We start from the raw sequence: 21,772 nt of genomic DNA, 5'->3' as shown, positions 1-21,772 counted from the left end.
TATTTGTTTGTTTCCTTAAAGCCACTTGTTACTTTGAAGATTTTTGGCTAACTGGAGAGACGACCCCGGGCACTCTATATTTCCATTAAATTTTGATGAAAAAAACTAGACAGATTCTTTTTTTTTGCTTATTTCTCTCTTGCAAGACCTTATACGTAGTTAAAAGGAGACAACTGGGACCTTCCACATTTCTTCCTGGAATCTCCTTAGCCAGATCTACACGTTTTGAGGTGCTTTTTTCCATCTTGTGAGTTACTACAGGTAGCAGTTTCGCTAAGTTTTCTGCCACTACTTAGCTGGCTTCTGGGTTTTTCTTCAGCTTCCAAAGCAGTCTCCTTACTACCTTTCCAGGTTCCACTGAATAGTCTCCTTGCTGTTTTTCCAGACTCTTTCTACGCACAGGTTTTAGGTTTTGTTACAGGAACACGTTGCTTGTATGTGTCAATTTCCGCATGAGTTCTTTGTTCTATACAAACACGACTACATGACTGGCTTAAAATGATACCTATTTAATTTGCCAATGATTTTTTTGAGGTAAGCTTTTGAAAAAGGCCCAGCCAGGGTGGCTTGAGTGTCCCACAGTGCTCAAGGCATCCGCTAGGAGGGCGTGCCATCTGCAGTCTGGCTGAGATGGTTAGCCCTTTCCTCCCTTAGTCTCCCGGAAGAGATCAGACGGGACCACGGGACCCAACGTGGACTCATATGGTGCTGGTCATCGGTGGGTTTTCCTTGGTTCTTCATGTGGCTTCTTTCTCTCTGTGGTCATTCATAATCAACTAGTCTAATGTGAGATTCTTCACATGGTGGCTGGTTTCCGAGAAAACAAAAATGAAAGCTGCTTTTAAAGATGAGGCTAAAAAGTCGTATAGAATCCTATCTGCTACATTCTCATGATGGGAGCCACCACAGGCTTAGCCCCGATTCAAAAGAAGGCACGTAGGCTAGGTTCTTGGTGGGAACCTACAGGTGCCTACAGGCAGGCGTGTTAGGGATTGTTGGTTGCCGGCTCGGGCAATCTGCTGTGTAGAGCTCTTTAACTTCAGCAAAGACGGTTGTTATCACTGACCATCATACGTGCCACATGCACATATATGTGTGTGTCTGTGCTCAAGTTTAAGAGCACATGTGTCTATCCCCCTCACTCCTGCACGCACAGTGGGTGGTAATATGTGAATAGTATGTACGTTATAGTCCTGGATATCACTCCCCGCATGTGGCCTGAGGGAGAAACGGAACCTTTAATTTTAATTTTTCACATTGAAATTTACATTTAAAACTTCTGCTTTTTAGTTATTGGGACTTCTTAGAGTATGTATGATTCAGGTTTTGGATCCGTAAATTTCATGGCATCTAAACCCACATCAAAGATTTCCAATGAGGGGCACCTGGGTGGCTCAGCCGGTTAAGTGTCCAACTCTTGATCTCGGCTGACGTCACGATCTCAAAGTTTGTGAGATTAAGCCCTGTGTTTTAGGGCCACAAACACATTAAGCCCTGTGTTTGTGAGATTAAGCCACACTGCACTGGCAGTGTGGAGGTTGGTTGGGATTTTCTCTCTCTCTCCTTCTCTGCACCTCCCCTCTCCCTCTCTCTCTCAAAATAAATAAGTAAACTTAAAAAGATTTCCAGTGATAATTCAGCTTCCAAATTGAGTTGGAATCTAAGTGGCTACTAGAAATTTGAAATTACCTATGCGGCCTGCATTGTATTTCTGCATTTCTAGATGATCAGATGGTGAGCATTTATGGAGGGGAGTGGTAGGCTAGAGAGATTCAGCGATGACTGAACAGTTATAATAGAGGATAGCTGTTTAAGAAGGATAATGCATGGGAATGTTAAAGATAGGGTAAGGCTGAAACAAAAGATTATGTTTAGAAGAGGGTGTGTTGGGGATAAAGCTTGTTTGTGAAACTATGTTATCGTAATGGAGTGTCTTGAGGCCACAAAAAACGCTGTACCTGTCCATCAAATATGTTTTTTCTTTCTTTCTTGAGAGAGAGAGAAAAAACGAGAGCTGTGGAGGGGGCAGAGAGGGAGGGAGAGAGAGAATACTAAGCAGGCTTCTCCCCCATTGCAGACCCTGACACAGGGCTCGATCTCACGACTGTGAGATTTCTTTCTTTCTTTTCTGTTTTACTAGCTGTCACAGAAAACATTCCATTTAGAAGAATGTTCACAAATTCCGTTCAGTGAATTATTTTCTACAAACGTAGGGGCAGTTGCTAGAGTATGTTGATAGGATTTTCCAATATTTAAGCGTCTAAAACAACTTGAAAGTTTATCCCAAAAATAAAATATTAAAAAAAAGCTCTTGGTATAAAACCAGTTTTTTAAACCAAAGAAAATTTTAGCATCTATTTTTTTAATATTTCTAAGTGATTTTGGCCTTTATGGCTAGTTAAATTTTCTTTATCTTTGGCCTCTATGTTATTTTAAAAATTTATTACAATGACTTCAAATGCCAAACCTCTGGAATGAAAATAAATAACTCTGAGCCCATGCCCTCATACAACAAGAGTGATCTATCACTTTTGGTAACTGATATAGCAAAGCATTGTTAAACATTTGCCGTAATGTAGTTTTTTTTTTTAATGAATACATTGTTTGAAATCACATTGGATATTTCAGGTCCAGAAATAAATAAAATAATCACTTGGCCCTTCTGTAGTGAATTTATAGGGGTGGGGAACGGTGTTTGAAAATGAGTAGTGGAAGGAAGGTAGTAAATACATACACAGTAAAACCTTGGATTGCAAGTAACTTGTTCTGAGAGTTGAGCAAAGATGAGCCAACATTTCTAATAAATTTTAACTTGACAAATGAGCAATGTCTTGCAATATGAGTAGTATGTGGCAATGAACTTCACATGATCACGACTGAGCCAATGGTTCTCCCTCCCTCCCTCTCTCTCTCACTCTCTCTCTCTCAGTGTGGGATTGTGGATGATCATCTCCCATGCTTGGATGCTGGTCTCAGGCCACGGAGTTTGGCAGAAATCAGTGATTTTTCAGAATTTTGGAAGGTGCCCACAACTGGTACTAGGGTATTTTTTGTCTCTTCAAAGGAACCTGTGGTCAGTCCTTTCCTTTTCCATACAAGAGTGAGCTTATCCCTCCTTCTAGGTAGGCCTGCCCATAGAGACCCTTTCCTCTGCTGCCTTATTGCCAGTTACATTAAATACGGTACATGACAAGAGTTTATGAACACTGGACTGTAGTCAACATCCATGTGAGTGGATACAATGGCCCCCATGCAGAAAAAGATTCCATTGAGCCAATCGATAGCAGTGATTCTGTTAGAGTGAAAGCTGTCCTACATAATAACCCTCCTCTCTTTTGTCTCCCTCACCTCAGCCATCAGGTTTTCATAGGTAAGCGCAGGTTCATTTGTTTATTTTTCTTTATATTTTGCCTTTTCCTCCTTATTTTGGATTATATGACAGTACTTGTAATCACTTTTATATGAATATGTTTGGGTTGTGGAACAGATCACCTAAGTTTCCACTATTTCTTATGGAGAAATCTGCTTTTATATGCAAGTGCTTTGGGTTACAAGCATGTTTCCAGAACAAATTATGCTCGCAAGCCAAGGTTTTACTATACTTGCCTTCTTCTTCCTCCCATTCCTCCTCCCCTCCTCCTCCATCCCCCTCCTTGTCCTCCCCCCTCCTCCTCTTCCTCCTCCTCCTTCTTCTTCTCCTTCTCCTTCTTCTGTTTTGTGTTTTGAAACATTTTCCCACATGTCTTTTGGTTGTGGAAAACCTGGACATTTTTGATGGGTTAATGAAGGTAGTTGGGGATCTTCTGTTTTCAAAGACACTGTCATTCAATAACTCCTGATGACTTATTTAGCATCACCCAGCATCTTTTATGTTAAAAATTTGCAACTACATGGATGGAACTAGAGGGTATTATGCTAAGCGGAATTAGCCAGTCAGAGAAAGACTAATATCATATGACTTCATTCATATAAGGAATTAAAGATACAAAGCAGAATGAACCTAAAGGAAGGGAAACAAAAATAATACAAAAACAGGGAAGGGTACAAAGCACAAAGGACCCTTAAATATAGATAACAAACTGAGGGTCGCTGGAGGGGTTGTGGGGGGGGGGGATGGGCTAAATGGGTAAGGGGCATCAGGGAGGTCACTTGTTGGGATGAGCACTGGGTGTTATACACAGGGGATGAATCACTGGAATCTACTCCTAAAATCATTATAGCACTATATGCTAACTAACTTGGATGTAAATTTAAAAATAAAAATAAAAAAATGAAGTGTCAACCAAAAAGAGTATTTTGGCTTAAGTATTTGTATATCTCAATGTAAAAATAAAAATTAAGAGCACACAAAAAAATCGGGTTAAGAATTGTCACAATTGTCCATATAGTTGAGTCAGGGTTATCATTTTTCTGGCTTTTGAAAATTTTGGCATTTTGATGGACAATTATTTGTGTGGAAGTGACAGTGATTTCATTAATTGCCTTGGGTCTCCACTTTGCTGCCCTACACCTGAGTTGCAGTGAAAGTGGAGAGCTCTTGATGAAGCATTGACATTGAAAGAGATGTGTAAGCCTTGTACCTGTGATGCTTGCTGATGTCTGAAACTGCCCGTTGCACAAAACCGTTCTCTAAATGATGTGAGTAGAGACATTTTTCTAACGACTCATGGCCTATGGTAGTTATTAAAGTCCAAGTTTAAGGACTTTTTTTTTTTTAATTTTTAATGTTTAATGTTTATTTACTTAATGTTTGTTTTTGAGAGAGTGCAAACAGGGGAGGGGCAGAGAGAGGGTCCAATGTGGTCTCTGCGGTGACAGCAGCGAGCCCAACGTGGGGCTTGAGCTCACGAACCGTGAGATCAGGACCTGAGCAGAAGTTGGACACTCAACCAACTGAGCCCCCCAGGTGCCCCAAGTTCACGTGACTTTAAAGAACAACCTACGTAATTTCCTCTGCCTTTACTTAGTTATGAAGCAGTTAGTAGCATTTATATGTAAAAGGATATTTATCCATGGCAATTACAAAGAATGTGTCTGAAAGCGAAGTTCAATAGCAAAGTGAAATGAAGTATTACGCAATATTCCATGAGTGTGCATCTTTTATAAAGTGATCCTCCTTAAGAAATGGTATACAGGGGGAGCCCGGGGGGCTCAGTTCGTCGGGCATTCGACTCTTGATCCCAGCTCAGGTCTGATCTCAGGGTCTTGGGTTCAAGCCCCACACTGGGCTCTGCATGGGCATGAAGCCTACTTAGAAAAAAAAGAAAAGAAAAGAAGAAAAGAAAAGAAAGAAAAGAAAAGAAAAAAAAAGAAAAGAAAAGAAATGGTATATGGAAAATACCTTTTCAACTGTTGTACAGAAGATTTTTAAAGTTGTATAATTCACAGTACGCTATTTAAACAATGGTAATCCAGAATACAATTTGAGGCAATGCCCCTTACCTACATTTTCTTTCTTTTGTAAATGAGTTGACATACAATGTTCTATTAGTTTCAGGTGTCCAACATAGTGGTTTGGCAGTTCTATTCACTATGCAATACTCACCATTGTAAGTGTAGTTACCATCTGTCACCGTACCAAGTTATTGCAGCATAAATGAGTATATATCTTGTGCTGTACTTTTCATCCCCTGTGTCTTATCTATTTTGTAACTGAAAGTTGTTACCTCTTAATCCTGTTTACCTATTTCACCCACAGCCCACCTTCTAGCAATCACCTGTTTGTTCTCTGTATTTATGAATCTGTGTCTGCTTTTCTTTGTTCATTTGTTTTGTTGTTAGGATTCCACAGATAGGTGGAAATATATGGTTTTTGTCTTCTGTCAGCTTTATTTCAACTAGCATAATCTCCTCTTGGTTCATGCATGTTGTTGCAAATGACAAGATTTTGGTTTTTTTTATGGCTGAGTAATATTCCATTTGGTGTGGGCATGTGTGTGTGTGTGTGTGTGTGTGTATGTACAACTTTATCCATTCATCTGTGAATGGACACTTGGGTTGCTTCCATATGTTGGCTATTGTAAATAATGCTGCAATATAAACATAGTGCTATATATATATATATATTTTTTTTTTTTTAAATTAGTGTTTTTTTTTTCTTTGGATAAATACCCAGAAATGAAATTGTTGGATCATATATTGTTCTATTTTGAATTTTTTGAGGAAACTCCAAACTGTTTTTCAAAGTGGCTGTACCAGTTTGCATTCCCACCAACAGTGCATGAGTGTTCTCTTTTCTGTACATCTTTGCCAACGCTTAGTGTTTCCTGGTATGATACAGCCATTCTGACTGGTGAGAGTTGGTATATCATTGTGGTTTAGATTTGTATTTCCCTGATAATTAGTGGTGTCGAGCATCTTTCCATGTGTCTGTTGGCCATATTTATTCACTAACCTGAATTTTCATTTGAACTAGAAGGTCCCAATTTCTAATCTTAAATTGGAGAAATGAGAACAGGTTTCATGCGCTACGGCGTTGTTAATAGTTTATATTAACATATAATTATATGTATATAATATATATATAAATATATAAACTATATAAATATAGTTTATATTTACATATTTGCAGTGTATTTTAATGTATATTATCTCATTTAACTTACCTGTATAACCAGTCCAGTTAGCTCACAGTCTAAATGTTCTAATCAATTACTGATGTTATTACTTAGAACTATAAAAATTTTTATAGAATGCTTTGGATGACAAGTGTGTATGCTCCTGCCATATTTAAATCATTATCATCATTAATCAATCAAGGAAATGACCACCTAAAACTAAAACATGTGCTAAGCTGCTACAAAGGTCCCTGGCTTCACTTCATCAAAATTCATAAAAATTCCTTCTAAAATCCCATCCATCACCAGTACCCTCTATCAGAACCTATAATACAACTCATTCGGCGAAGCACCCAAATCTTCCTCTTCACTGTGAATTACTGCTACTCAAGGAGAAAAAGCGCTCTATCTCTGGGCTCTAGGAGTCTTTCCGAAAGCTGAAGGATCAGGATATGTTGGAAAAAAACATTGTTATGGTAGAAAACAGTGATAATTTTGTAAAGATCAGTCAAGTTTCTCCTTAACATAATTTTTCCACTGGTGAATACATAATTCTTTTTGTTTAATATTTATTTATTTTTGAGAGAGACAAAGACAGAATGAGAGTGGATTAGGGGCAGAGAGAGAGGGAGACCCAGAATCCAAAGCAAGCTCCAGGCTCTGAGCTGTCAGCACAGAACCCGACATGGGGCTTGAACTCACAGCCGTGAGATCATGACCTGAGCTGAAGTCAGACGCTCAACCGACTAAGCCACCCAGGCGCCCCGGTGAATACATAATTCTATGCTCAATGCTCTCTCAAATATATAAGACAAAGTATGGCATATTCAAAGGATAGTTGATTGGGGACAGGGCATAGGTTATGATTTTCAATTTTATTATTGTGGCATAGTTTCTTTATTTTTAATAAATCTATCTTATGTTTGTGCTATTTTCCTCTGTATCCTATTGCCTATAGGAAATTTTCCTACACAGAACATCAGAGAATAAAAAAATGGAAATTATTGTATTACAAGTTTCAAAATGGAAATCTGGCCACAAAAGGAAAATAATTAGAAGAGTAGTTTTTCTTCTTTCAGAATGGTTAAAGATTTCCCAGGTAGGGAAGAAGGGGAGTCTGTCCAGAGGGAAAAGGATTGAGATAGATGCCTGGCTTTTCATATGGGCTTTTGTGCCTGTACCTCTCTGCTCAGCCAAGTTCATGATGGGCAAAGGAGTAAATACTAGAATTCCATGTGTGTTAGTTAGGGTCCTCCAGAGAAACAGAATCAATAAGATAGAAAGATAGATATATAGATAGATAGATGAGCGTAGATTGTGAGAATTGGTTCTCACATGACTACAGAGGCTGATATATGGCAATGGTATAATTCTCCAAGAACCAAGAGCTCTGGTGTCCCAGGACAGGAAAGACGGATACTCCACCTCAAGAAAAGAGAAAGTGAATTTGCCCCTCCTCTGCCTTTTTTGTTCTATTTGGGCCCTCGGTGGACGGGATGACGATGTCCACCCACATTGGCAAGGACAGATCTTCTTTCCTTAGTTCACCACTTCAAACGCTCATCTCTTCTGGAAACCCTCACAGAAATGCCCAGAAACAATGTTTTACCAGCAGTTTGGGTGTCCTTAAGCCCAGTCAACTTGACACAAAAATGAACTGTCATGCCATGATAAGTTTGAGGACCCGAAAGCAGAAAGGATCTTTGTAACCTTTTTGGATGAGGACCAGGAGACCAGGAGGACCCCAGAATGAAACAGAACTGTGTTTAGTGTGTTTTACGTAGAGTGGTCTGAATTCTCATGGGCCCCCAGGATGGGATCAGAGATTAGGAGAATCATACCCTCAAGCCTGACAATAGCACTCGAGGTAGAAACAAATTTTGTATGGCCTCAGTACATATCCCATAGACCCTAAGCAGCTGGGAGTTTAAATTAAGTGGCCTAGGGCCCCCAGTAGTCTCAGAGTCAGCATGAGGAGGAGAGAATTCTCTACTCCAAGGCAATGTGGGTGCCTGCTTGAATATCTAAATATCCCAGAAATTCTTGTTAGAGATTTGGGCGTGGATTTTTTGTGGTCCAGTCTACTTCATTCATGGAGAGTTGTGTCTTTTGATCAAGATCTCCTGGGGCCATTCACCTGTTTGTTATATTTAATGCAGGAGTAAATGCCAAAGAGCCCCTCCCTCTCTTCTTCCTTCCTACGGAACCTCAATTTTGTTCAAGTCTCAGGTCACCATATATATCAGGGAAGGCAGGATCCCTACCCAGTCCCAGGAGGTAAGTCAGTTTCAGTAGGCTTAGATAGGGTTCTCAAACTGTGGTCCCCACAGCTGGCAGCAGCATTTCACGCCAATTCTTAAGCCTCATCTCAGACTTACTGAGCCACCCAAGATGTGAAGCCCAACGATTCCCTATTACTTGGGCAGAAAGAGAGCACAACGAAAGCACCTTGGAGGTTAACACCTTTCTGGGGAGAAAATAGTCTGCGAACTGTCTTCCTGTATCACGGGAGTCAAACGAGGTGCCCCATTACACTGAAGCAGGGCAGACGGGGAAGGACCACCCACTAATAGGGAGAGAAACGCCTCCCCCTCCCCCGCAGGAGGCAGATGGATGAGTAAGACTCGAGTGGTGGCAAGTGGCCTGGGGCCGGGGGTCGGGGTCGGGGTGGGGGGGGGGGAACACTCAGAAGTGCTGGACTCCCCTGAGGTCTGTGACAGCACAGCACCCCTTATAAAACAATGGGGCGTAGGATTTGGCTGGTATCTGGGGGGTATGTAAGCCTGTCAGCTGTCACAGAAGGGAACGGTTTTGCATCGGTTAACTAAAGAATCATCTGATTTTCTAGGCAGTGCACGGGCATTCGTACATCCAGCCGGGGGTGTGCCCGCGTTTCCTGCTCTGGGTGGAGAGCACAGCGGGGCCCGCCTTCCAAATAGTCGCAACAAAGAGCCCTGACAAGCGGAGGGTTTGACCCACAGTTGTTCGTTACACGGGCCAGTCAAGGGTCGGTTAGGGGCTTAGTTTGCGAGCACGTCATCCCTTTCCCCAACTTCAGTCCATCCTTGGATAAACTTAAGAGTTGATCCAAAGTGCCCGGAAGAGATTTAGAGCTCTGGAACCACCCTTAAAGGACCATATAGCCATGAGAGAACTGGCAGGTGACCTCAGATAAAGGTCTCGTTTCCCTCCCCTAATACTTGCATCGTCTGTTTTGTGGCAGTATTGTGGGTTACCATGGTTTCAATAGTTAGTGAAATACGCAACTTTAAAAATACTTTATACATCGGTTGTAACGATATTTTCCTTATACCATTTCTTTAAAATGTTTTTTTAATGTTTATTTTTGAGAGAGAGAGATAGAGTGTGAGCAGGGGAGGGGCAGAGAGAGAGGGAGACACAGAATCTGAAGCAGGCTCCAGGCTCCGAGCTCTCAGCACAGAGCCTGATGCAGGGCTCGAACTCATGAACCATGAGATCATGACCTGAGCCTAAGTCGGCCACTTAACCAACCAGCCATCCAGGCTCCCCTTCTCTCTCTCTCTCTCTCTCTCTCTCTCTCTCAGAAGGCTCCTTCCCAGCACAGAGCCCAAAGTGGGGCTTGAACCCAAGACCCTGAGATCAACACCTGAGCTGAGGTCAAGAGTCGGATGCCCAACGGACTGAGCCACCCAGGTACCCCCCGTATATCACTTCTTAAGGCAGATCACTTTATAAGATATGCATATTCAGGGAATATTGTGTAATATTTCATTTCACTTTGCTATTGAACTTCACTTTCAGATATATTCTTTGTAATTTCCATGGATAAATATCCTTTTACATATAAACACAGTAGTAGCCTTTTGGGACAGTATTGTGGATTACCATTGTTTCAGTAGTTAGTGTACTATGAAATACACAACTTTGAAAATATTTGATATGATAAATGAATTGGTAAATGGTTGGTAATGAATAAGTTTTTCCAAAGCTCATACTACGCCTGGTGATATTGGTTGGTGGGGAGCAGAAGGGAAGAGGGGGGAAAAGAAAACTGGTTAGTTTATTTACTGTGGTGAGGGAAAAGAAACATGTCAAGTTGATTGACGTTCTGTAAATTCAACAAACTAATTGAATTTATCACTTTTAACAAGAAGTCTGACATACTAAGAAACCTGACAATATGAAGTTGACTGATTTTCTCCATGATGGTAAATCTAAAAGATGCTTGTATACAAAGTGCAAATGTCAAGGGAAAGTTAAACTGGCCTCTTTTGTTCAGTGTCAAATTCCATTCCATATGACTTCATGGTGATTTCAGAATAAGTGACCTTGAGCTAAGTCAACCAGATAATATTAGAGAAATCCAAGTAATATGAATATCAGAACACCTGAACGAAAATAACAAGTTCCAGCTTCCACTGCTCAGGAATAAGAGTAACACGGGAGGCATTTGGACATTTTCTAAGCAATTTCAGAAGACACACAATGACTTATATTTTTTAGTATTCCAAATATCTTATATTAATTTAGGTCTAGATATGAATGTTTAGATCCTATAGTGGTATGAATCATGAGGGTTGGCCCCAATGTTGTCAAATCAAAACTTCATAAAGTATTTCTTCAACTTCTCGTGGGTGCTATGCACAGTAAGGGTCACAAATGGTATAGTCATCATCCTTACTTCCCCAGATTATGTAAATTAGGTGTGTGTGTGTGTGTGTGTGTGTGTGTGTGTGTGTGTGGTGTGTGTGTCCAAAGGGGTATAAGTCTAATGTAGGGAAGACCAAATGGTATTTCTCAGAGCATCAACTGGTTGTCGGAAGGAGTGGCAGTCATGAGTTCTATATTATTTCACATGACGACGACGACAGTGGCGTTGGTCCAAGTAAAGTAGCTATGTTTTTGTTTTGAGACTTGCAATGATGCCCCAGGGACTCTTCCAAGTACTGTATGTACAAACTCATTTACTCCTCACAAAAAGCCCTCTTGACACACAAGACAGAGAGAGTTGTAGTAACTCGTCACAGAGGTAATAACTCAAGCCCATCCTCTGGTTCATATCTACTGAGACTGGATTCTTTTTTAAGTTGCATGAAAATTCCTCAAACCTGTAAAACATTTTTTTAAATTTAAAAGTCAGCTGTCTATCCAGGCATTTTTTTTTTTTTTGTGGGTAGATAAGGAAAACTATTCATACATTCCTTATGGTAGGCTTAGCACGGGCAGTATTCTGTCATATGGTGAAAAATTTTGAAATTAATTGAAAATATTCATGATCCGTAGACTATTTTAAATACCCTGTACAGAATATCCCAGATTATTTGTAGCGTCTTTTAGGAATAATAATAATCACAATAATAAGATTATGGACATTACCCTTCTCCCATGCTTTTTCTTCCAACATTGCTAATGTTCCTGTAATTTCTGCACTATGGAAATACAAATAAATCCACCGTTGATTTCCACTGGGGTTTCTCTCCCCCATCCCAGAGCAAGAGACTAATTTTGACTCTGGCTCCTTTATCTGACCCCAGTGATAAAGTAAACAGTGGAAAAAGTTTTTAAATATAATGAAATCCTGTTCCAGTGCAAGAGAGCTTATGCGCTTTCAGAAGAAAAGCAGGCTCTTTAACTCTAAAGTTTGTATTGCAAAGGAACAATTTTACAGTAGCATCATATTGAATAACAGCCAATAAGCCTAATTGAATTACAGTCATTATGGGTTGAAAGAGGAACAGTGAGTAACTTGTTTTACCAAATGCTATGCAATTTACTCCGTGTCTATTTAGACTTGATGTATAGACCGAGGTCAATTACTAGGATTCTTCACTGGCTCACAGCCTCCTCCTTGAGGAAAGGGTGTACTCCGGAAACTGGTGGGGGGTGGGGGGGGCTGGTTCTGGTGAAGCAACTCTTGAACCAGTCGCTGGTAGTAACATATGTTACTACTAGTTATCTTCACCAACTGCCATCCAACTGACGCATGAAACAAGGTGGATGTTTACTATGAGCATTTCTCTCTGTAGAGGTATATTTCAAGTCGCGTTCCTTTATTTTGAGAGATACACATTAAGTGAAATGGGAAGAATGAACAAGACCACTGGGTACACACCCGCCTTTCTCTCCAAAGTTAAAAGAAATCACTGGGGCGCCTGGGGGGCTCAGTCAGTGAAGCGTCTGATTTTGGCTTGATTTTGGCTCAGGTTGTGATCTCACGGTTCGTGGGTTCAGGCCCCGCATCGGGCTCTGCACTGACAGCATGGAGCCTGCTGGGGATCCTCTCTCCCCCCTCTCTCTCTCTGCTCCTCCCCTGCTGACTCTCTCTCTCTCTTAAAATAAATGAATAAACATTCAAAAAAATCATTTATGGAACCTAGCAAAGTAGTATGCTCCAAAAGAGGACCAAGTCAGAGAATTTTACAAGACTGCAAATGAAATGTACCAAAGAAAAAAATTCAAAAGTAACAGCTCTGAAGCATTGTTACACATCACTTTATACATTCTGTTAAAGGATACCCATAATGGAAATATCCGAATAGCTGATCCACATGCAAAAACGTCTGTTTTTTTTTTTTAATTTTCTACAGTAAACCAGCTATCTATTTGATTGATTTTTTTATTTATTTACTTGTTTATTTGCATTTTTCCAGATTCTGTTGGCATCGAACAGACAGTTTGCCCAGATCAGCACAGCCTGCCTTCAAGGTACAGAGCTGCCCCCCCCGGAAGCTCATTGTAAGTCGATGGGCACTCAGCCCCGAGAACACACTGTCCCAGGGAAGCGATGTGGTCCGTGGGAGGCAGCTCTCCAGTGTGGCCCACGGCAGTTTAGAATGTGATGTGCTCAGCGAGAAAATGGAAATTCGGTCATGTCGAGTTTCACGATACTCACTAATTTTGATCCGGCTTTAGCCGTGAACTCCTCTGGCTCCAGGTTCTAGATTCCTTGGAGTCCTTGCTAAGCATCTGCCTGCACCGCGTGGAATCATCTGAACCTTGGCTGAAAGGAGCCACAGACTCGATTAGGGGAACAGCTCTCTGGAAGCTGGAGAAGCTGAAGACAGGACGAGGACTAAAGGCACCAGCTGAGGCTCTGCCAAGGTCACCGCTCAGGGCTGCAGTCTGAGGAGGAGGGGAAATAGGCACACCCCACATGCCTTTATGAAAACACCCTCTCGTATTGTGAACCCCCCCTGTCATATTGTGAACCCAGAAGAAACGGGAACATAAGCTCTCCCGTACAAAATCATGACTATAGAAAGCCTCGTGTTGCCCCATCTCTCTGCCATCTGTCACGCCTTATCATCCCACGGCTAGGATCACTGTGGCCTCTCTGACTGTGGGCCCAGGCCGATCGGAAATGGTTGTTCCCTTCCCACAAGAACGCAGGAGAATAAAACAAACAACAATGCGTCTTCGTTCTAAAATGTGACATTTTATTCATCGGGGATTATTTGCATTCATTTATGTTTTTTAATATATTGCATTTAAATATTGCTAATCTTGATGACTATTTTGGGCATCCTTTTAAGTCATGGGCCTCAGGGGAGTTCTGGGCTCATCTTGTCCTAATCCCAGCCCCACCACAATTTATGTGGGGGTAGGGCCCAAGTCAGAGACAGTCTACATCCGGAAATGTTCTGAGATCTTGGGTATCAATCTCATTAAAAAAAATAATAAGGAGGAGGGCTGGGGTGCCTCGGTGGCTCTGTCGGTTGAGCGTCTGACTCTTGATTTCGGCTCAGGTCATGATCCCAGGGTCGCGGGATCAAGCCCCATGTTGGGCTCTGTGCTGAGTGTGGAGTCTGCTTAAGATTCTGTCTGTCTCTCTCTCCCTCTGTCCTTCTCCCCTGCTTGCTCTCTGTCTCTTAAAAAAATGCTAATAAGGAGGAGGAAGAAGAAGAGGGAGGGAAAGAGGAGGGAGAGAAGGAGAGGAAGGGGGAACTTTTCAAAGAGTTGTATTACTTTAAAATTCACTGGAATCAAGTGGAGGTTTTAGTTAAGCAATTCAGTGATGTAACCAAATCCCCCCAAGATGGTTGGCAGGGCAGGATTTAAATCGGTGCTTCTGAGGTGTCTTTAATGTAATTCATTTCTAAAACAAAATTATGCTCTGAGGAAAGGTAGCACATGTACAAAGTAGAATTAGACATGACCGAAAGCCTTGGCTATGCCTTTTGACTGTGACCTGGAAATGTCAGTCCCCACAGCATGAGCTGTTTAAAACTCATGATGAGAAATCAGAACAAGTAGATAGTTGCCACATCCAATTGTGCCCTTGCAGAATTAATCCATAGGGACAAAAAAGAAATGAAGTTGTTGTTTTTTTTTAATGTTATGTTTCTCATAATCAGCAAAAGTTACTTCCTAAGTTTTGATTGCACAATGCAAGACCCAGTGTTATAACAAATAAGTTGTGTCCGGCCTCTCCTGGTGAGTACAGAGACAGGCACCCATCTGATCCAACAGAACATCTTAGTGGTTGGGTTAAAAGCACACAACTAACCCAAAGCCTAATGCCTGTGGCGCGAAAGATACAAAAATAGTATACACGACCTACATGTAGTGACTGCAAGTCTTGAGTTGTTTGGAAGGAGTCCAATTTCCAAATTTTATGTTCCATTGTCTCCAGGGTTGGCCCAGTCAGACCACTTGGACACATCAATATGCCCACGTAATGTCATACTGGCAACGCGAACATTACCTCTGTGCCTATTCAGAGGCATTCTAGGAAGGATACTTTGCTTCCCGAAGTATCTTCCCAATTCTCCATCTGTCAAAAGTCAAAGTGGCAATACTTCCATCTCAGGACTCCTGGGAGGATCTAATTTATACCTAACTGTGGAAGATCATCCGTGCCCACCAACTATCTTTTTCTAGAAGCCAAATGCTTCCAGACTAAGATCAGGAACCAACTTGGTCCTGGAGGGAAATGAAGTACCAAGGTAACTGAACATGGAAAAAATAACGCTCAACTCTGTGTCATCAAAATCCCTGACGTTGGAACTGAGCTGAAAAGCTGAACAGTCCTCAAAGAGGGCCTGTCCTCTAAAGGTCACTTCGTACATGGCCAAGTTGGAAAATGGACGAGAAGGAAGCCCCCGAGGGTGGCTGGGGTGCAGCAAGGGACAGAACTGAGATGTATTCAGCTCTCACAGGGCAGGACTGCCACCATCAGCATTTCAGAAGTGCCACGGGATCATGGCTGCTTCCTGTCTTCTGGTCTTCCCCCTTCTGAATGGGAATGTCCCTCGAGGTTATCCTGTCATCATTGCACTGTAGCTTTTTGGGTGTGAGTATGTGGTGAAAATGTGTCCATTTTAGTTCATGCATCTCCGGATCACAAAGAGTCGTATCTAATTTTGATGAAGACACCACTGAGCACCATCTAGACTTTGAGTCATGTGCAGGGACCGGCCAGGAGTTGGGATTATCTATTGTGGGGAGACAGGTGTGTTTTCTGTGTAGGAAGAGGAGAGCAAAGGGTAAGGAAAGAAGCCAAGATCGTTTTTTGCTCAGCCAAAGAGCCACATTTCATCACTTCCCTGGTAATTGGGTTGAGGCACCTGACTTGTCCTGGCCAACGGACTGGCAAAGGAAGAAATGACTCTAAGGCAAGAAAGAGCCGGCGTGACTCCTCCATTTCTCTCTTTCTCCGTCACTGACCTTGGATGCTCCATGGTCCAGATCATGCAGCTACAAGGTGCATGCCTTTACATGAGTGACAAACAACCCTCTGAAATTCTTTAACAAGGGGCACATTCTTTCATTTGAAGGGTAGAGATAAGATTTAGAAGACAAATACACCTATGAGAGGGAATGCAAATTTTTCTATCAGAAACAAAGTCAGATTATTTCTTGATATCAGGTTTTGTTCCTGAAAGGACAGTAGATGTTTTTAAATGAGGAGAAAAAAGTAGAGGAAACACCAGAGAAGAAAAACAAAAGAGACATTTTATGTGTTGATGGGGAATTAGGACACATATTGCCTGTTTAACTTAGCTTTGGACTGGCTCCGAATGTGGGGGTGAGAGGGGAAAAATGTCCTAACTGGACTTTTTATAATTGGAAAGGAGAAGGGCTATCGGGTCATATACACAAATGTCCTACATCTGAATGGGGCTGTTTTAAAAGGACGAGCTCAAATAGCTTTGTAAACTGTGCACCATAGTGAAGATCCCAACATTTGCTTGACTAATCCTATCATGCCGGATGCAATACACAGAGGAAGCTTCTAACATTTTGTAGAAAAAAATAAAAAAGATAAACATTACTCCAAAATTAAAATAATTCAGGTGTAGGTAGGAAAGCAAAACATGGCCTCATTTAGAGAATAGTGTTTAAGTTTCACAGGTCTATAAAAACAAACCTGGCAAATGTATAACTTCTGAATCACTTAGGAGACGGGCAGTTATTTTAGTATTATGCATAATGAAAGTTTAGTTGTATAAAATTGGATATAGTGAAGTGTTAAGATATTTCACCAGGATTAAGCTAATCCTTCTCTAACACAAGGAAAAATAGTTGCCAATAAACTCTCTATTTTTAACAGCCACTTGAGAGAGACAAGATGAGACTTATAAAAATCCCTTTCAAGAACTTTCCAGTACAATAACAGTTTACACCCAACACATACATAAATACATTTCAGAAACTTTGCCTTTGCCAAGTTACAAAGTCTGACTTGTCAGACTTACATCATGTTTTCAAAAGCGTGTTTGAAACGAAGCTTGTCATACACCAGACTTCAGTGAATCTAGAAAGGATTGTCCTTTTTTTAGAAACGTAATGGGCTTCGTTCCCTTTGAGTTTTTCAAAGAATTATTTTAGGATCAAAATTCTACACGTGGAAGGAGAAGCAATGGATTCCGTTGCGTTTTTTTTTGTTGTTGGAACACACTGTTTTCACTTGTTTCCCGTGTAAACGGGCCTTCCCCCAGCCTTTATAATGTTGGTATCAGAACACAGAGATAAATGCACGATCGAGAAAACGCTTTGAATCTGAGCCCTTCAATATGGACTTTTATATTCTGGTGTCGAGCCCCTGGGCCAAGAATGGGCATGGCCATAGCAGAAGATTCTGATCCTGGATTTCAAGATTTGCTTGTGGGAAAGAACATTTAAATGAATGATGAGGGTCAATGGTGATGGCACAGGAGCAGAGACTGGGCCACTCTGTAAAGCCGGCCTGATAGCAAGGATCAATTTGAAAATAAAAGATCTAACTAAAAACAGGTTAGAGTTGTATTCTCTGCATGTTTGCTCTGCTGACATGTTATGTGATTTAGAAAGATGGGCTCTGGGATCAGAATGCATGGGATCACATGCCTGCCCATCAATTCAGAATGTTATGATCTTGGGGCGCCTGGGGGGCTCGGTCGGTTAGGTGTCCCACTTCAGCTCAGACCATGATCTCGTGATTCGTGAGTTTGAGCCCTGCATCAGGCTCTGTGTTGACAGCTCAGAGCCTGGAGCCTGCTTCAGATTCTGTGCCTTCCTCCCTGCCCCTCCCCCACCTCAAACATAAGTAAACATTAAAAAAAAAATTAGAATAGTATGATCTTCGGGTATGTGTCCAAACCTCCCCGATCCCATTTCTTACAACTATTTTTTACAATCTCCTAAACATTTTCTTTATAGAGCTTATCACTACTTGTGATTATGTTCTAGCTTATTCAATCATTGCTTATCATTCCTATCACAGTGAAAGCAAATGAGTGTGAGTCCTGTCTGTTTCGCTCGCCATCATTTTATCCGACTCCTGTTCAGTGTCAGCATTCTGTGGGCCCTCAGTAGAAGCTGGTTAAACAAATGAATGAGTGAATGAATGAATGAGATTTTCTGATATAGCCATCTTTGCAGTAGAGATGTACTTGACATCAGGGTGATCTTACTAGGTATGGCCTTGGGCTGACCAAGTGAGCTTTCTAAGATATAGTCTTTCCTGAAATTAAATCCTAACTTTTCTTTGCCTAAAGCTTCGTCCTGTTTGCATGGACATTGCTAAGCTTTGCTTCTGGGATTCCTTTTCCTCTGGTTCAGGAGCCGAGCCCTTGTGTCTACACATTCTCCTCATGAGTGTACTCAGAGATGCAATCCTTTTGCTGTCTAGTCGTGCTGGCTTGGAATTCCTTTTATCTTTTTAAGATGACCTTGAGTACTTTAATTGGATTCATTAAGTTTTAATTTTAAAGTTTCTCAAATGCCAGTTTCTATTACTTAAGAGGGAGAAATAGGTGTTTCAACATATCTCCTGCATGCAAAAAAATATTAGTGCATCTGTCTTTATTAGATCATAGATCTATTTGTAGCAATAAATAGGATACTTGAGTCTAATGGCAGAAAGAATGTGCACTGTTGTACTAGGGCTTTATGAATGATGAGGAATTAAAGGGAGGGTTGTTTCAGAAAAAGAGATACAATTTTATGTATGGGTCATATTTCTGATAAGAGAAATGACAAATGTCTAGATACTATAATCCTATACTAGATGCTATAATAACTAAAAGAAGTCTAAATTGAGACTGGTTGAAGTCTCTTAAACTAGCAGCAAAGGGATGGCCTGACCAATAGACTTGTTTCTTCCTCTGTCATCTGCTTTCCAACGTCTATCTTCTAATTCTTCCTGGGGGGGCAAGAGGGTGACACAGGGGAGAGATGGAGACACCAGGAGAGAGGGGGAGGCCGGGACTTTCCTGTAGCAGATGCGATGTGGTGAGACTGAGTCTGGTGGCCACAAACACACAGGTCAGCTGACATGTGACGGTGGACACGTGCGGTCCCACGCAGAAGGTAGGCCTTAGGTGCTCATGGGCACACTAGAGCTTGGCTACTTGGCTTCCTGCCCGGCCTCTGCTGCAGGACCGCGAGGAAACCAGTGGGCCTCCTCCTCTGGGCATGGCTCCACGGAATGGCTTCAAAAGCCAGAAGCAGCATGCCATTTGCAGGGATACTGGTGCCCTTGGGGGTGGTACACACCTTTCCTGGAAGTAACACCAGGTCCATGCGTAGAACGACTGGAACAAGCCCCTGTTCTGTCTCCCTGCTCCAAAATCCGTTTAATACATTGTCCTCAGATAGAGGATGAATCAGATATTAAACTGATAAGAACAGAGATTACACTTGATCTTGGGCAAAAGGCGGGGAAGCGAGTATCTCCCAATTCTTAATCCCGAACTCAATCGTGTCCGTCTTAGATCGCCAACTCTGTGAAGTACACATGTAGAAGCATGTTTCACTATCTCAAGACCTCCTCTGGATGATAGATACTTCTGTGTACTCAACTTCTTAACCTTTACGGGGAAGCGTCTTTGGCAAATGGGATGATCGAAACTCCCTGAATTCTGGTTTATCCTTGCAAGATATTTGTAACAGATGTGGTTTAAGACTCTTTCACAATGCCTGAATTAGCCAAAGCTATGGTCACCCAAAGTTGTTAGGGATCGGGTTTGTAAAACAAATCAGTTGAAATTGCACAATGATTCTCCAGTGTGGAAGATCTGTGGTCTTTGTATGGAAATTCTCTGTAGTAGACAAAGATTTTTCAATTTCATTACAAAAGAAGATATCGGGGGAGTCTTCACTTCAATAGGCTCAAAGTGCTTCTTAAAAAATGGTATTAGTAAGTGCAACTTTGAGTTTCGGACCTTCAAATGTGGAATTTTGTTTTTGTTTATAGTCAAGCTCCAGTTGGATTAACTTTTCTTGCCGATAACTATATATTCTGGATAAAACATAAAGAAATAACTATGTGAGGGCAATGGAAGAAAACCCAAAGCAGGCAGATCCAGGAGGCAAGTTGACACAGGGAGAAGGGAACTGTGTGGTGTGAGTTTCCTTTTCTTATGGTTTTGAGACCGTTGGCAGTCTCCAGTCTACATCATGCTCCGCTGTTACAGTTCAGTGGAAAGCCCACAGATGTCCTGGCTTGAGGAATGAGTTGAGAGACTTCAGCAACCAGAGCTGCTGGAAAATGAGAAGGTAAAGGAGAGAGCCAGGTTTTTGTGTATGACCTTGTATTTCGTTATCATGATTACTCGATGACTCTTGCACAGCCGGTCACCATGAAAATCTGTGGGGAAAATGTGCTACAGCAAAATAGAGCTAAAGATTATAAATCAGTACAATTCAAGGTACACACTGAGGATTGTCCAATGGCTAAAATATATAGCACTTCATGTGCTGAGAGAAATTCACTCCTCTTCTCAAAATACAAAGGACGTATATACACTAAAGATTTTAGGAACAGACTTCTGATTCTCTAACTATAATCTTTTTCCATCTGGTAGAGCAATGTGGAAACACCCATTTTTTTTTTAGGGGATGGTCTTGCCAATTTATTGACTGGTAAACTGTTGTTGCATAAGACTTGAAGAAGGAGCTATTTCTTTAAATAATCCATCACTCTTCTCTTTGTATTTCTAATATCAACACGCTGATGATCCTGGTTGAGAAACTCTGTTTGAATTTCTATCGTGCTTTCTCTCATGGGTCTTGAATTTTTCCCCCACTGACTGACTTGTCCAAAGAATTTATCAGATGGCACCCACCTCTCTAATGGAACTGCTACTCTGCTTCCTAATTTGATTGAATTACATCTCTTTCAAAGCTTCTCTGTTTCTCACATCACTTGGGGATTTATGCCTCTGGTTAATATACAAGCCAGCCACCCTCCTCCATTAGGTGGCTGGCACCCACATGGAGTGTTGTCCAGGTTGAGTACATAATAGATACTTAACAATTGTTAAATGAATGAATGAACAGATGCATGATTAAATTTCCTACAAAAAAAAAAAAAAGCAGGTCATGTTAAAGAGCTGGAAAGGAATTTATTTTGCTGGTCAGAATTTTCTCTGCTCCATGTAAGCACCAGATTTATCTTTAAGACGGTCTATCAGAAGATACTTGGAGGATTCTTTTCCCCCTTTTCTTTGGAATACTATATCTTCGGTCTTTGGGGAGACAAGGAGACTCCAGTCTTCCCATCTTGCTGAGGGAGAGACAACAGGCTGAAGGCACACAGATTGGAGCTTCACTTTTGGTTCTGCTGCTTATCCCTGGGACCTTCTGCAAATGTCTGACCCTTGCAGAGCCTGTCTCCTAGGTCTGTGAAGAGAACGGATTGCTCTGGGGACTAAAAGAGACAAAAAATGGAACACTTCTAGTCAAATAATACGTGGGACACAGTAATCACTGCAACAGCCTTATCGAGGTTTCCTATGGGTTAGGCACTC

The 21,772-nt window shown here is 41.4% G+C and overlaps 1 non-coding gene across 1 annotated transcript; it reads right to left on the bottom strand.

Moving 5' to 3' along the window:
• Window positions 1–19,504: 19,504 nt before the first annotated feature.
• Window positions 19,505–19,691, bottom strand: LOC112868052 (U2 spliceosomal RNA). The gene has a single exon (XR_003224247.2). It is a non-coding gene; the product is annotated as a U2 spliceosomal RNA (small nuclear RNA).
• Window positions 19,692–21,772: the final 2,081 nt, after the last annotated feature.

The sequence above is a fragment of the Puma concolor genome, chromosome B4 (genome assembly GCF_028749965.1).
Source record: "Puma concolor isolate L17-30 chromosome B4, mPumCon1.1.hap2, whole genome shotgun sequence".
Lineage (NCBI taxonomy): Eukaryota > Metazoa > Chordata > Mammalia > Carnivora > Felidae > Puma > Puma concolor.
This window is presented reverse-complemented; position numbering and strand designations above follow the sequence as displayed.